The sequence below is a fragment of the Populus alba genome, chromosome 9 (assembly GCF_005239225.2).
Source record: "Populus alba chromosome 9, ASM523922v2, whole genome shotgun sequence".
Taxonomy (NCBI): Eukaryota; Viridiplantae; Streptophyta; class Magnoliopsida; order Malpighiales; family Salicaceae; genus Populus; species Populus alba.
In genome coordinates, this window is record NC_133292.1 from 7,093,817 (window position 1) to 7,108,822 (window position 15,006).

The window sequence follows — 15,006 nt, forward strand, 5'->3', positions numbered from 1 at the left end:
AAACTTGATCAAACCTGGTTTGGGTGAGATGGATGCTTGAATCCTTCATGTATCTGTATTTTTTTATTTTTTTTTTACTCTGTATAGGATGCGAAAGTCCATAATCTTTAGGTTCATATAATACACAGGCGTTCGAGCCCGTTAGAATCAGATGTAGAAATGGCTGTGGAGGCCATTAATGGCGGACTGCTAGCACGGGTTCCCTTGGAAAGTAGTTGTGATCGCTGCAGATACCAAGCTCATCTTCGAAGCTGTCAATTGTTGTGGGTTTTTATTATGTGCCTAGAGTAGCAAATGCAGCAGCAGGTTGCACAGAATTGTACTTGTTTTGCTTAGATTTCACGTCTTATGGGATGCTCCAATCAAATTTCAAAGCTAATTCTTATTTAATTAGGTGATAATTAAAATAAATGTTAGTAGAAGTTTAAAGAATTTAAATTCTAAAAAAGAAAATGTATTTTTTTAGGTTAAAGTTGTATTTCTTATTTACACTTTTTTTTATCTTGATAAAGGATATTTTTTTTATTAACATTGTAGTTTTTTAATAAAAAAAATTAAGATAATAAAAATAAACATTTGCAAGAATTTCAATAATTTAAATTAAGGACGAAAAAGTTTTATTTGACACACAAACTGACTTTTTTGTGGCTGAAACGTTGTCGGCCGGATTGTTTCCTACAATCTCTCCCTTTCTACGTTACTTTCTCTCTTATCTCTCAAAATTCAAAGTCTTTAAAATTAATAAAAATAAAATTTGAGGACTAAAATATAAAACTATAAAACTATATGAATCAAATATGACAAAACCAAAAAATCTAAGGATTAAATTGTACTTCCATACGCAAAAAGGGCTTTGTTTCTACTGTACAATTCACAATATTTTATCTCATGGTGAACAATATAAAACCCCACGATTCCCCCAAATCTTTTAGTTTTGTTTATAATAATTATCAATACGTGCTTAGATGAGCGACCCTTCAACCTTGGAGTCTATTCTGTACAAAGATTCAGTTTGAGTTAAAGCAAACTAGCAAAATACATAGACTTCGACGGTCATCTCGAATTTATCCCTTGTAGTTACCGCTTTGAAATGTTGGATGCAATTATGCTATTTTTTCTTTTATTATTCAATAGGATGTTCGAGTCAGCTTGTATGTAATTTAATTAATCCTATAAATTTTAAAATTAATAATTATATAAATCTCTAATGACTTAGAAATTTATAAAATTTAAATTGATAATCTTTAAAAAATAAATTTAGGATCTGACCAATTAAGTTATATTTTATATTAATATTTAGTTTACTGTAACGTGACAAGGAAATTTTTCTTACAAGAATAATGCTATCGTGAAACAAGATTAATTATTTTTTTAGCATGCATGTGACAAACATATAACAGTATTAAACTAAAAATCTAGCATGCACGCACAAATTAACAACATGGAAAAATATTTAACCAGCAAGCGCAAATTCATAAAAAAAAATTAAAAATTATAATTATAATGTACTCGCTGAAGAATTTTAGATGAAAATATGGAAATAGAAAACTTACAACAAAATTGATTCTATGATAACCGAACCTATAAAGCTTTAGAATTAGAAAGTAAACAGAATAAAGAACAAAGGACATCAAAATAAAGAAAAAAGACTTGCTATTTTTCCCTGTTCTGTTCTGAACAGTCCCCGTTCATATTTATACAAGGAACCTAGGCTGTCAAAATTACTTCTGATTTAATATAATTGATTCTATAATTTTTTAATAATAAAAAATGTTTAAGATATTAAACATGCGTTAAAAATGGTTTAGACATTAATCTAGATATTTAAAACTTTAATCTTGAGAAACTAATCATATAAGTATTGAATTTAACAGATTCAGTGAAGCTAGACAACGAGCAGTCAACAGACAATTTTCTGCATTTTAAATATTAGGCCACTTAAATTTTAGAGTTGCAATCTTTCTATATAAAATACAATAACTTTTTTATTTTAAAATTGCATGTGATTTTTTAAGATTAATTTCTCATTAATTCTTAATAAGTTCTAAACATATTAACGTTTTATGTGAAAAATCATGTTAAAAAATATTTTTTAATAAAATGTTAACATCAAATATAAGTAGAATTATACATATTTAGCACTTGAGGTCTTGGCCCAGCGGTTGAAGAGACTTGTTCCCTTCCTTTGCATCTTGAGTTCAAACCTCACCGTGCACGTCTGTCACCCCCACGGTGCCTTACATGCTCATTAGGTTTGCAGGATATTTAGTGAGCCGTGGGATTAATCGTAGTGTGCGCAAGCTGACCCGGATACCCACGTAAATAATAAAAAAAAAAAGAATTATACATATTTATTAAAAATTGTGGAAGTCGGCTACTTCTCACGGGAATCCACAACCAAGGCCTGGCAGTCCATAGTCCATACTTATTACTTCACAATGGAAGCCCAAACCTGAGAATGGGAGCCCACACGCCTTATCCTTTGAAGACCACACCCTCCCCTTTCATTTGATGAATTCTTCGCCATGGAAGTCCACATCTAACAATGGGATCTCACACCTTATCCTTGGAAGACCATACGCTCCCTTTCTTTTGGTGATTTCTTCGCAGCGGACAATGGGGTTCCCACACCTTATCCTTGGAAGTCCACATCTGACAAGAGTTTTCCACACTTCACACGATATATACAGAACCCACTTGGAGAAAGTGTATAGTTTTTTATATAATTCATTTTAGAAAAAGCTTGTATAGAAATCGTGTAGATTACACGTGTGTTAATTAATAATAGTATGCGCCAAGGACTTTAGATTGTCTTGAATCTGAGTTGTTGCTATGTGATCCTTGAACTAGAAGATATTTGGTAAGTTGTACTGAATGTTTCTGTTCCACCCTCAATTCTCTTTGATTCTTGATATCTTTGCATATGCTTCTGGTGTTGCTCGGTCAATAGTTTGGTTTCTTTTATTTTATTTTCTATACCCAAAAATCGAAAAAAAGAGAGTGAAACTATTAAATCGAAATGTCCAAATCCAGGTACCGAACGCTATAACTAATGTGTATAGATTACAACCAGAAGAATCGCATCTTAAAAGCCAGCGGTCCAGTCCATCTCAACATTATCATCCCTTCGAAACAAAATATCAAAACGTTTGAGCCCACAAAATGATGACTATGGGGTTTGCGTCATCCCTTGCAAATGCGGCTCACAAATTCCAGCCCGACAATTTAAAGCCATGTTTGTTTATCAAAAAATAATTTTTAAAAAATAATTTTTTAAACTTTTTTTATATTTGTTTGTTATTAAAAAAATTAATCAATAAAAAACACTTTTCAATTAACGAAAAACACTTTCCAGTTAAAAATTAATTTAGGTTGATTTTAAAAAAAGTATTTTGCCTTTAGTTGTTTTTATTTTCAATCCTAGTTGCAAGGTTCTTTGTATCTCTTATAGACTCCATAATGAACCAAACATATCTTGAAGCCAACCGCTGAACCAGAGTGTATTATTTTGGGGTAAAACATAGTCCAGAATTAGAATTATAGAAAACAAGCACATTAATTACTATACTCTCTTGTTTGCATGGACACACAAATACAGGTTCAAGACTATATAATAAGCTCGGGTTATACCCTGTCCACACTATCCATGTGGTGAAATTCAAGGCGAGGTAGGACTCAAAAGAAATACAAGCCTAAAGTCTTATGTGACATAGAGCCCATCCGGCCAACTAGAGCTCAAGTGTAGATTGTATTCTTTCATGTTTGGACTGTCATGTAATTCACTATTTCACTGGATCTAGAGTAGACAATTCAACCTCGGTATAAGCCTGGTTCATCTAATAGGGATATTCATCTTCAAATTGGACATGGAGAGAAAAAACAAGACCTAGGTTTGAGGAGGAATTTTTTTTATTTCTGTAAATTATTTTAATATATTTTCAAATAAAAACACTCTTAAAACCATCAATATCATAATTACAAACATATGCTGCCGCAAAAATTCATAAATTGCTAAAAATTGTTCAAAAATTAATTGGGTTTTGAAAATCAATCTGTTTAGGTGGCTGGAGTCTGGTTGAAGCTGCTGGATGGAAGTGGACAGTGGTGCTGTCAGCTGCTTGGTTGGCTCCGTTGGTGGGTGTCGGGTTGATGAGATGAGGCTGGTGTCGAGTGCTGGGTTGGTTCTGTTAGGAGGGGCTGGTCTGGTTTTGTTGGGCAATCGCGGTAGAGGTGGTGGCGTCGGATGGTGAGGGAAAAGGGTGGAGACTAGTGGCTGCCGGCGGTTTTGGTGATGAGTGTGATGGGTTTCGGCCAAAATAGAGAGGAATGGGGTTGTTGGTTTCGGTTGCCACTGGGTTGAGGAGGATAGCTGCTGCCAGAGGGAGTTGTTACGGGCGGGTGCTTCTGCTGTCAGTTGCCATGTCCGTGGAGAAGAAGGGTGTTGACTATATCTATATGGGTGGTGGAAGCCGAGAGAGAGGGCTGTAGGAGGGAGCGGTGTGGAGGAGAAACCTTGGGGCTGGTCTTGGCGTGGTTGACGCTGGTGTGGTGGCTGGTCTACCGTGACAGCGGTTTATGGGCTATGATGGTGAAGTGCGAGGTTATGGGCGGCAATGATAAAAAACAAATGTGGAGAATTTTCTTAGGCTATGTTTGTGTTTTGAAAGTAATTTTTAAAAATTTATTTTTTAAAATTTTTTGTGTTTGTTTATCATTAAAAAAATTGATCAATGAAAATAATTTCCTATAAAAAAAAAATTTGATTTAGTTTTCAAAAAAGTGTTTTCTCTTGAAAAATTTAGGGGAAAAACATTTTCTGGAAGTTGTGAAAAATTTAGAAATGTTATTATTTACTGATTATATCAAATTTTGATCCTCAAACTTTTTGATTGCTATATATATTTTGTTTTGAATATTTATTTTTCAATTTCATTTCTTAAAATTTTATTTTTATATTAACTTTGGTCCTTATTTTTATAATTATTATTTGCTTTTTTCTTATCATATTTTTATTGAAATTTTTTATCTATCAAATTTGGTCCTTATTTTTTTAATTGTTACTTATTTTATTTGAAATAATTTATGAAATTTTGATTATTATTATTTTAATTTCTTCATCTTTCATTTTTTTTTAATTTTTTAGATTTGATCTCTATTATTTTAATTATTATTTATTTTATTTTAGATAATTTATGAAATTATATATTTTTTTTTAATTTCATTCTCATTCAACTTTTTAATTTGTAAGATTTGTTTCTCATTATTTTAATAAACTTGAAAAAAATAAAATATTAATAAGTTATTTTCCAACTTATTTTTCATAAAATAACCAAACACAGGAAAATGTTTTCTAACTCATTTTTCATTACACTATCAAATATCAAAAAATATTTTCTTAGAATTTATTTTTTTCAAAATTTATTTTTTTAAAAAAAATACTTTCTCGGAACGTTAATCTTTTGAGAGAAGGGATAGACCGAGGGGTTTGGGATTTTTTAGTTTTTTTAAAGAAAAAAAGGGGAGAGAGAGGTCACGGGTTTTACTTTTTACTTGTTTTGGGGAGTGAGGAAGGATGTCGAGATGGGTTTCCTGCCTTGCAGCACTGTTGCTGGTCGAGAGGGTGCTGTTGGGAGAGACGATGGTCGTGGCCGGTCGAGAGGGCGGGGGACGGTTCTTTTGTTTTTCAACGGTCATTATAAATTAAAATAATAAAATATAATTATTTTTAAATATATAAATTTAACCATAATAAATATTAATAGTAAAATAATGTTTTTATATTTTATTTTGTTTCAATCGTTACGGAATAAAATGTTTAAACAGTCATTTTATTTTTATTTTATATTAATCCTTCTTTTTATATAACCCAATTATATTTTAAAATTATAACAATAACATTTTAAATTAATGTAATAATCAACTTCATTCATGACTTGAATTTTATTTTAAATGGACCATTTAAATCAAATTTTAAAATTATAATAAGTATTATTTTTATTATTAAATTAATTTGAATCAAGTTGACTCATGACTAGGAATTTGAGTTTTGTTCTAAATCAATTCGACTTAAGTTTTAAAATTATAATAATTATTATTTTTATTATTGTATGTGTTAGATAATTTTAAATTAAAATATTTTTATATAAATATTTTAAAAATAAAAAATATTATCTTTTGAGATAACTTCTTTTATATAATTTATGTTTTAAAAATATAAAAATTTATTTTAAAATTATATTATAAATAAATTTATTTTTATATCATTATTTTTATTTATTTAACTAAATACGTTTATATTTGTACTATTTTTTATTTTTATCTCATAACAATAATTAAATATTATTTTAATGTACTGTGATATTGTCAGTGCATTTAATACACCGGGTATGGTGCACCACATTCAGTACACTGACCCTCTTCCAATTTTCTTTTCCATGTTTGGGGGCGTGTTTCCTCTTGTCTCTTCCCCATTTTTGCTGTCCCTCTTTACCTCAAAAGGCATTAGTCCCGCGATGTTCCAGAAACAACGTGGATTATGTTTTGTGACTCATCAATAGTTGAATTTATGGACACAACATTTTGTTTTTCTTAATTTTTAGTGATTGTTGGAGACAGCATCTAACAAAGCATCATATAAATGGCCGTGCTTATCTTAAGAACTCTGAGATCACAATCGGTGACATTGAATTAAAAAAAAAAAAAAAGGTAAATATTCTCATTACGTTCATTCAACTTGTGCCCAGACTGTTCTGCAGACTCGTATGCACAAGATATAAACAGGAAATTTGCATAAGATAATGTTCTTACAAGTGGACCTTCTGATAATTTAGCTTCAGAGATTTGAATTGCATCTGACATGTCCATGCTGTGATACCCTGAAATTACACGTTTTTCTGTCTCTCTTCAATTGAAAAAGTAAAAGTCGAGTGGAAAGGCGACACAAGACATCTCGGAGGGCATTTTTTAAATCTCTTTCTCGGGATGAAAAAAATGCTAAAAAAATCCCCATATAATTCCCATCTTAGCTTGTGGGAAAATGTAGAAATTTTCATGAACCCGCACCAGCAACTGTATGGGGCTTGAGCTAGAGTCTAGACTCTGGACCAATTTACCAGTCACTGCTGTCCATAACTTGCTGAAAGCTCTGGGCATCGTGGATTTATCTGGGACCATAAAACATGGCGTACACAATGACAAGTCACAAGTCGAATTTCCTGTCCGAAACTCACCAAGACAGTGAGAGGATGTGAGAAAAAGAATTCACACCATGTAAATTACAATTACCACCCTCTTCAAGGAATTCCCGTGGGAGAAAAGAACAAAACCAGTTCAGAAGAGATCTCTTTTATGGCATTAGTCAAATTGTAGAAAACAAATCAAGTTTCCTTACATGGTTGGACTTGCACCAGAGTCATCCATTTCATATATTCCCTGCAAAATGAAGAAATCATTACTGCTAGCAGATATGAAAACTACATGGATATCCCCAAAGCCACAAACCTCATCATCACCTGCTGGCGCCATGGCTACAACGTATACGCCGCTACAACAAGGAACGCCTCTTTATTTTCATGATAAGCATTTTGGCTTGCATGGTGAAATCTTGATGTTTGTTGTTGTTGGCATCTTCTTTATCTTCCTTATATCACTTGTACTCGCTCCTTGTCTCAAGCGAGGTAGGACTCCCGAATCGGGGGATGATTAAGACTCCGCCATGCAGGGAAAAGGTTTAACTTTTTATAGCTATGGAAACGGAGGAGGATTGATACATGATGGTGTTGCACAAGATCGAGTCTCACTGCACTGCAAGTGATCATGAGACTTGAAGGATCGATGGACAATTAACTCCTCGAGAAATATTCTTGGGGAACATCGCTAACTTGTGGCTGTGAGTTGTAGTTAATTTTATATACATCGTTTGCATACATGCATCTCCTGATTGAATCAGTATATATATGTGCTAGCTGAAGCTTTTTGGTTTTTGATTCAACAATCAGAGAGCACCCAGTTCGTGCAAAACTGTAATGAATTTAGGTATGGTACTGCCTCCAATTTCTCCATCTCCGAACCACTCTTCAGCAAAGCCATGGAACTGCATAAATTGTGCTTCTTATGATCTGTCTCATAAATTGAGCCAAGACTGCAAGTGAAAATAGGGAAAACAGACGGGAGAGGATTGATCAGAAAGCCAAGCGCACCAGACAGACTTCTCCAGAAGCAATTACTTCTCATTTAATTCCTTTTTAGGGATGGCAGCGGAGAGTGGTCGGGGCGGGTATAGCTCTGTGCCTGTTTGTGAGGTATATCGGATCGGGTCAGTATCATATTTTTCTTATTGGATAATCATGGGGCAGGTCGTATATATGATTTCCACATGGTATTTTTAAATTAAATAGTACTGAAACAATTATTATACAACTATCTTTATAATATTTAAACTATGAGACTTTTCTCAGTTGTGGTTGTTGAACTGCTATGTTTAATGTTTGAGATTTTATACTTTGCGCACTCACGCATTTTGAACTATTGCTCCGAAAAATGTTGTGTTGTTTCATTTTAATTAAAATAGCATGTCAAAAAAAAAAAAAATTTAAAACACATTTTTAATATTTTTTTTTTTCTGAATTATCATACTCCTCATAAAGGTTTTGTTTCATTTTAGTTAACTGTGCTGTTTTACATGGTTATTAATTATATATTATTAAAACACCATTTCAAAATAAAAATAAAATTAATAAGGAGACACCTTTTAGAAAAAAAACTAGTTAGATGACCCGCGCGATGCTGCAAGTCAAATTATTTTTGTATAAAAAAAAATAAAAAAAGCTAAGATCTAAAAGTATTAAGTCTTTTTGTAAAACTATACTCAAGAGTCTTGGGTTTCGCTACAACGCCTGACTTAAAAGTAATATTTATAATATTAATAATAATATTAAACTTGCATTATCCAAGTTTAAGTGAGTTTGGTTGCAATAGCAAACCCAATAGCCTTGGATGTGGGTTTGGCTGCAAGATCGTATCATAAAAGTGTGATAATTAAATAAATTAAGTAAAAAGAAATAAATATAGAAAAAAAACCAACATGAAGAAAATAACTAATGAAGAAAAAATAAAAAAAAAATCTGAATTAACGGAGTTAACTTTTCAGGCCAGGTTAACCCGTCAGACATTGGATTCTTGTTATAAAAGTTTGATAACTAAATAAAAAAAAATTTGACGGGTTGATCCAGAATTAACTAGGCTAACCTGTTAAACATGGGATCCGTGTCATGAAAGTTTGATACCTAAATAGAAAAAAAAATTTAACATTAACAGATTAAAATAAACGAAAACAATTAATTAGGAAGAAAAAAAAACAAAAGGCATTGGTTTTCACTATTGACTGCACTCTGTTGTCCACAATCAATGGCATAAAAAAGGCAATAAAGCAAAAAGAAAAAAACTAACTGGGTTTAAAAAAAAACCTACAAGAAGAAAAAAACTAATGAAAAAAAAAATCTAAATTAACTGGGTAACCCGTCAAACCTGAGATCCGTGTCATGAAAGTCTGATAACTAAATAGAAAGAATTTTAATATCAACAAACTAAATTAAAAAAATTTAGTTAAAAAGGGAAAAACAAAGAAGAAAAAACCTATACGGAGAAAAAAACTAATGAAAAAAAAATCTGAATTAACTGGGCTAACTTATCAAACATGAGATTCATGTCATGAAAGTCTTATAACTAAATAGAAAAAAAATTTAATATAAACAAAGCAAATTTTAAAAAAATTAAAAAGTAAAAAAAAACAAAAACAAAACGCATCAGCCTTTTCATTGTGGATTGCATTGTGCAGTCCAAAGTCAAAGACATAAAAACGGCAAAAAAACAAAAAGAAAAAAAAACTAAAGGCATCAATCGATAACTAAATAGAAAAAAAATTTAATATTAATGAACTAAATTAAACAAAAAAATATTAATTAAAAAGAAAAAAAAAAGAAAAAGAAAAACTATAAGAAGAAAGAACTAATGAAGAAAAAGGAAAAAAAAAATCTAAATTAATTTGTTTAACTCTTCGAACCAGGTTAACCCATCAAGCATAGGATTCACGTCATGAAAGTTTGATAACTAAATAGAAAAAAAAAATTAGCAGGTTAACCCAGAATTAACTCGGTTAATCTGTGAAATCAGGTTAACCCGTCAAACTCGGAATATGTGTCATGAAAGTCTGATAACTAAATAGAAAGAAATTTAACATTAACAAACTAAACTAAAAAAAAAATTAATTAAAAGAAAAAAAAGAAAAGAAATAAACTTCGGGTTACCTTGTCAAACCAGGTTAATTCGTTAAACTCGAGATTCGTATTATGAAAATCTGATAACTAAACAAAAAAAAAATTAGTATTAACAAAAGAAAAAAAAAATGGATGGGTTAACCTGTAAAACCAGGTTAACTCGTAAAACCTGAGATATGTGTCATGAAAATCTGATAACTAAATAGAAAGAAATTTAATATTAACAAACTAAACTAAACAAAAAAAAATAATTAAAAAGAAAAAAAAGGAAAAAAAAAAAAAACTCCGGGTTAACTCGTCAAACCAGGTTAACCCATTAAACCCAGGATCCGTGTCATGAAAATTTGATAACTAAATAAAAAAAATTAACATTAACAAAAGAAAAAAAACACAAAAAAAAAAAAATGAACGGGTTAACCCATAATTAACTGGGTTAAGCCGTGAAACCTGAGACATGTGTCATGAAAGTTTGATAATTAAATAGAACAAAATTTAACATTAACAAACTAAAGCAAACTGTTGCTACCCAATTTTTGACCCATGTTTTGATATATTTTCAAAAAATCCAAAAAAATTGAGAAAAAAACAAAGAAAATCCAAAAAATATGTTTTTAATATATTTTCGTCATTTTAGCATTTTCAACGTCGTCTAAAAAAGAATTTAAATTGTTAAAAGATTTTCAAACGCGTTCGACTTTTCACGCGTCATTTTTAAATCATTGATTTTTCGCATTTGAGTCGACGTTGATATTGCTCGTTTTCAAAAAATACAAAAAAAATAAGAAAAATCAAAATTTACAAAAAGAAAGAAGTTGAGGGACCAAGTTGAAAAACCTAGCAAATGTTTTTCTATAAATACCATGCTAAACTGATTTTTGAGGGTGGGGCAATTTTGACAACTTCAGAAAAAAATACAAAACCTAACCCTAAACCCATTTTTTCAAGACAAGCCGCCACCCCTTCCCCTTTGGTTTGAATTTTTTTCCTGTAGCCGCCGACCACAAACACAACCCAAACAGAGCAGCCCCCAGCCGGTTTGAATTTGCTGCTTCCCCTTAGCAGCTAAACAAACACAGCCCCCTCCCCGGTTTGAATGATTCTCCAATCCCCAGCCGTTCCTTTCCCTTCTCAATAGCAGCGCCTCCCAACTCTGTTCCCAATTCCCAGCCAACGAAAGCCAAAAAGAAAGCCATAGCCGATCCCCCATCACCAGATTTTTTTTTTCTTCTTCTCAGCCACTTCACAGCCCCCCCTCCCCCCATCGGACTTTTGATTTTTTTTTCTCTTCCCCTTGGTTCTGATTTTTTCAGACCACGCAGCCATCCCATTTCTTCTTCTCCTCCCCACATCTCCCAACGCCAGCTCTCCTCTCACCGGTCACCAGAACTCATCTTCAGCAACCAGATCGGCCTCCAGCAGCGCCGTCTGCACCCGAAGCAGAGGAGAAGAGGAAAACCCAGCGCCCACCGCGGCGCAACCAGCAGCTCCAGCACCACCGAGGCCACCGCCAGTAACCCACCAAGCAGCAGCAAGGCCAGCCACCGCTGTTCCTTTTCCCCAGCAGCGTCGTTCCCCCTTTGCAACCGCCGTCCTCCAACCGCAGCAGCTCCTCCCCACGGACCCGATCTGCTCACAACCGAGGAAACATCTCCACCGCAGCTGCTCCCCGTGCCCAGGAAACACTTCTTTCTCTTCCACACCGAAGTCTTCAAGCACTGGCAGATCCGCCAGCTGAAGAAGAAAGAAGACCGGGACAGACGCCACAAAGGAGAAAGATAACCGGAAATAATAGATCTAAGAAACAAAACCAAGTAAAATCAACTGGCTTGTGTTGTTTTCTCCTTTTGCAGGTGACGAGGGTCATCACCACCGGTAGAAAAGTGAAGAGGGGAAGGGGTCGATCCAGCTCCCCCATGTTTCTGGTTTCTTCCCGCGGCGGTGCGTGAACCCACGCGCCGCCAGTGACGGTGGCGCGTGGGAAGACGCGCCACCACTGTCCCTACTGTTCCTGAAGGGTTTCCCAGCACTGTTATGGATTGTTTAGGGACTGTTTTGTAATTTTAATGTGTTTTAATGTAATTTGTTAGTTTTGATTTTTTGTAATTGATATCTTGTAAATATGGATGTAAAAGAAAAGAAAAAAAAAAAGAAACAAAAATAGTGGAAGTGTATGTTTGGGTGTTTGTATTTTGTTTCATTTATTTATATATATTTTTTAATGATAACATTGCAAATATATTAAAGAAGAATTTAATATTTTGATCGGATCTCGGTTAAGAATTATTAACTTATACGTAAGTGATATTTCTAATTTCCGATGAAAAGACAATTATTAAAACTTCTTTAACACATCAAATTCGCGAAGCAGCTTACCTCAGGTAGGGTGTGTTAGGGGTGCTAATACCTTCCCTAACCACAACCAGTCCCGTACCCGCGAATCTCTGACAAGACCAGTACACTCGGTTTCCTAGTAGCCCGAAATCAATTACTAGGTGGCGACTCCAACGAACCAAATTCAAGCAAACAACAAACAAACGAGAAAGATCGCCAGCCGATGCCGCGCGCTGATTTGATGATTTTTTTTTGGGGTGCGACAGAATGGCGACTCCACTGGGGAAGGTATTTTTTCGATTATTGGACTAAGCTTTGTGTATTTGATGTGTTTAAGTTTTTGCATTTTTATCTTTTTGTTAATATTTATTTCCATGCATTTTATAGAATTGTCTCATGCATCACCTGTATTTATTTTTAAAAGCACACACAAGCTTCTAGGTTAGGTGGGGAACTAGCGATCTGCCCTAAGACTATTGGTCAGGGTTCAGATGCGTGAAACACCCAACTCATATCTGAGTGCCTGCTTGGTAATGGTGGGTATATGTGCCTTAACCATTCCTTGCAACGCCCCCATACTGTCTTTACGAAGAACGTCACTGGGCAGATATGAGACCCTTTTGAGACCAGATAGAAAACCTACCCATGTTCACATAATGAATAGAACCTGTCCTTAGGTTGTATGTGCTACCGTTTTTTGCATAAGGGCAAACCCTTCTTGAAGCATCTTGAATTCAAGACTTGTGGGTGACACATTGGCCGTTGCTCCGAAAATTTTCATTGTAGAGTTTGGTCAAAAATCACGATTCTTGTCCATCATACAAGAGTTACGACCATATTGTCACCTCTCGAAGGGTGAGTTCATCATATAGATTACATGTTCATACATTTATTATGCATGTACCGGGCTGAAAGGTAGGTCCCCCACGCAAGTTGTGCTACACGTGATTGGAGAAAAATGACGGAGGTGAAGAAAGGTGTCAGATAGAGGCTCATTATCAGATTAAGGTTGAGAGCATCAAAGGTGAAACAACTAGACTCAGATCTGCTCGAACAAGTGTTGAGCATCAAATGGAAAGAGAATGTCTGCACAGTCTTCTGTGGGAACACTGTTTGTTCACATCCAATTGAAGATGTACCTCTCATTTTCAGTCATGAACAACATCAACAATGTCTTTAGTCATCAACTAATGACAACTCTGGTTCTTGTCTAGTTGCACTGTTAAATATTCATCGCCTCCACATCATCTAATGGAACCAAACAACTACTAGCCTCATGTACATGTGCATTAGTCTGCTTTGAAGTTACCCCAATTATGAGCTCAATTCCAGCACAAGATGTTGGTCCAAAAAACCATGATCAGACGCTGAACTTCTACACGGTAGAGCTCTCTGTAGAGATTTATTTGGTGGATCTGCCAATGAGAAATGCAAGAGGGGATTTACTAATTGCATATACTACAAATATTTCTCTCCTCAGTTTCAGTACGAAGAAACTATAGCAGGTTGGAGAGCCAGACTTGGTTTGAAAAATATGAGCAGGCATCAAACTTCAACGTAGCAGAGCTCTTTCGGTAGGAATCTGTTTGTGGATCCGCAAGTGGGAAATCCAAGAAGGAATACAGTAGTTTCAGGTCATCTATGATGTTCCTCCAACAATGTCAGTATTAAAAGGCAAAAGTAGAGAAAAGAGACATGCCTAGACTGAAAAACATGAAGAATACTGAAACTTCAACAGAGCAGGACTTCCTCTATAGGTGTTTGTTTGCTGCACTGTCAGTGAGAAATCGAAGAGGGGATAAAGAAGTTTTGGATTCATCAGGTGCTCTTCCAATAGAGACAATGTGTGATTCCACACGTCGGTAGTGGCGATACTACAAGTTTCTGGGCGCTGCCAAGATTACCAAGCTGTTAGAAAGTTTTCTAACAATCCTCAACCAACCCTAGCAACATTGGAAGATTGAAATAATGTTATGAGGATTTGCCCAAGAATTGAACAAGCTATGAAGAGAGAAAGATTGAAGGATCTGTCATGGATTCTAGAACAATGAGGAGAGGTAAATCATGGAGATGACTTTGACGGTGTGAAACCCTTAATTATGTGGTATAGCCAGGTCTCACGGCAGCATCAATTGCCCAAATATCTTTGCCAAGATGGGACATTCCTCTGCCGTTTAAGTTGTCGACCAGCATCCGCAAGATTCCAGAATTTTGCTTGACTCCGACAAATTCCCATGCAACCACCAATTTCTCAGTGGTATAATCCAGATAAGAGATGTGATGTCATAGTGGGGTCCTCAACCATTTCAAGTGAACAGTTTCAAGAATTGCAAGAATGGAGTCTGAAAGTTGGTGAGCAAGAGACAGGTGGAGTCGTTGAAGAAGGGTGTCACTGTCTATA

General features: G+C 34.3%; 1 long non-coding RNA gene across 1 annotated transcript; it reads left to right on the forward strand.

Annotated features, from left to right (window-relative positions):
- The first annotated feature begins 7,067 nt into the window (after positions 1–7,067).
- On the forward strand, positions 7,068–8,455 carry LOC140955971 (uncharacterized). Its single transcript, XR_012170785.1, has 2 exons — positions 7,068–7,888; positions 7,998–8,455. It is a non-coding gene; the product is annotated as an uncharacterized lncRNA (long non-coding RNA).
- Positions 8,456–15,006: the final 6,551 nt, after the last annotated feature.